Source organism: Mus pahari, chromosome 3, assembly GCF_900095145.1.
Source record: "Mus pahari chromosome 3, PAHARI_EIJ_v1.1, whole genome shotgun sequence".
Classification (NCBI taxonomy): domain Eukaryota; kingdom Metazoa; phylum Chordata; class Mammalia; order Rodentia; family Muridae; genus Mus; species Mus pahari.
The window spans coordinates 155,834,416-155,837,059 of record NC_034592.1 but is presented as its reverse complement, the minus strand read 5'-3'; positions in this window follow the sequence as shown (position 1 = coordinate 155,837,059).

Genomic DNA, 2,644 nt, shown 5'->3' with positions numbered 1-2,644 from the left:
GAGAGACATCCTATGCAGTGGAGGTCGGGACCACAGACTCACCTCATGGACCTCTCACAACCTGAGTCTGGGCCTGAGCTCCCAACGCAAACGTCTACCAGGAAACCAAACACAGCCAGCAGGCGCACAAGCCCCTGAACCCGAGAGCAGCACAGCCCACTGTCCCAAATGTGCAGCCTGGCGAATTTTTACAAGCGGCACACAGCTGGGCCCCCGGGGTCTTGATTAAGAATAGAATATGACCTGAAGCGCCCTCTCTCTGAACCCCTCCCGGCTGCCACCCCACAGAGACCCCAGCCTGACTCCGGCAGGTCGATGCTGTCTCCGCACTTGATATAAATGGAAGCAGACAGTTCGTTCTTTTCCGTGTCTGGCGTCTCTGGCCCCATGTTCTGCGGATTTATTTTTATCTTCAGTCCAACCATCGCAGGTTTCCTGAGGCTGGGAAGGTTCCCACAGACGGATCCTTTGGGTGCTGATGGCTGGCTGACAGAGGGAATGACCGGCTGACCAACTGGCCTCAAGGGGTGATGGGTGGCTGGAGCTGGGGAGGCAGCTGAGCCAGGAAAAGGCTCGCCATGCGAGCTGAGCCTGGTGCTTCTGACCCCAGTGCTGGGCAAGAGACAAGGCTATCCCCGAAGCTGGCTGCTTAACTGACTTGGTGAGTTCTAAGTCATCCGTAGCCCTTGTGTCAAACACCCAGATGAATGGCGCCGGAGGCCTCCTGAGACTGGTCCCTGGTCTCCACACTTACAAACACAGATGCACACATGTACAAAACAGACAGGAGAATAAGCACACACAAGAACAAGTGTACTCATGTGACCGTGCGCGCGCGCGCACACACACACACACACACACAGAGTCACGCAGACACACACAGCCTGCAGGACTGATCAGGAGTTCTTGGGCCTACCATAACCTCCATCATCATCATCTTAACTGCCACATGATGCAGGTGACATGTGTCTCAGAACTTGGAGAATATCTGCGGGGGAAATTGCTTGCATATAATACAGAACCATTTACAAACTCCAGCCACTTTTTAGTAGAAGTTCACCCTGCACAAAGTGGCCACTTGACAGAGCAGGACTTGACATTATGTGTTCACAACACTTCAGGGTTCACATTATGTATTCTCAACATCATCACAGTCTTCTCTCTCTCTCTCTCTCTCTCTCTCTCTCTCTCTTTCTTTCGACAGGGTTTCTCTGTGTAGTCCTGGCTGTCCTGGAACTCACTCTGTAGACCAGGCTGGCACTCTGAAGTTCCCGTGCCCAGGCAGCCTGACACCCCCTCCCCCATTGTTTCCGTCCGGATGGATTCACTTTCACGGTGCATTTCACTACTGAGGCTCTGGGACAGGAGGCCATTGTGTGTCCTGACGTCTTGTCTTAGGTGCGTACCACCTGGACACAAGTGTCTTTTTTTTTTTTTTCTCTCTCTCTCTTCTTTTGGCTTCTGGTCACTTTAAGGCACTTTATTTTTAAAGAAGCGAGAATTGCTGATGGGTGTGAAAAACACTTATCTCCATCCCTGTTCTCATCCCAACCCCGCCTCCCCCAGGGCAAACTATCAGAATTAGTCCTCCACAGTGTTCTGCTTTCTGAGTTGGGAATTGTTTGACAACAGGGTAATCTGCAGTTCCAGGTGACTTGCTCTGTGGCTTGAGGGGGAGGGCAGAGTGACGTGTGTCAGGGCAAATCATCTTCAGGCAAGTCAGAATCCCTAGGGCAAGGATACCCACCGAGGAATCTGCGGGCTTAGATGCCTGGCGTTTTATAGTGTCCTAGTCCTCGCTCTATCACAGCAGGACGGGTTCTTCATCACAAAACGCATTTAACTCACTCAGAAAGGGAAGCCCAAGGTGGCTTGCCCCGTCTGTGCAGCCTTTGGGGAGGGGACCCTTGTTGGCATCAACATAGCGGTGGCCAGTGGTGCCAGTGCACTGAGAGGATCCAGGTCGGAGATTCAGTGGTCAGGCTCATTCTTCCCACCACAAGCTGTCTTGAAGGAACTATCAGGGCTCCTCTAAAACGACATGGACTGCTTCCCAGGGTTGTGCCTCCAACATGCCACTCCCTTTCCCTAGGCCCCGCCCCCTCCCTTCCCCTAGGCCCCGCCCCTCACAGCTCTATCACCTTCTGCTATCACTGCCCTGGAGACCAAGCTGCCAACACAAGACCTCTCTGGGGTGTGCGGAATTCTTTTCCAGTCCAGGACACCTGGAGATGGTGGTGTCGGCAGAAGGTGACATGGAGGCCTGGGTGGACAGCTTCATTGGAGGACTGTTGGGGTGAAAGAGGGGAAGCCAAGACTCCTGCCTTGCTTGTGGGGACACTGGAGAGGGATAAAGGGATACTGTGTGGGAGGAGAGATGGATGCTGGAATAAAGTGAATTTTTGATGTGTTCAGTTTGAGACGCCTCAAAAGGAGACAACAGAAAAGCACTTGGAAATATATTTATTTGAGAAAGTATGAGATGTTGTTTCTATGCACCCTGTTCAATAATCAAAACATTTAATAATGGAGAGGTTTTCTACTCTTATAAACCAAGTTGTTCGACTTCCTTTGGTTAAAAAAAAAAACTTGGAGCAGCTGCCTTTGGATCTGCTCTGGAACCTAGGCTTGCTTTGACCTTGTA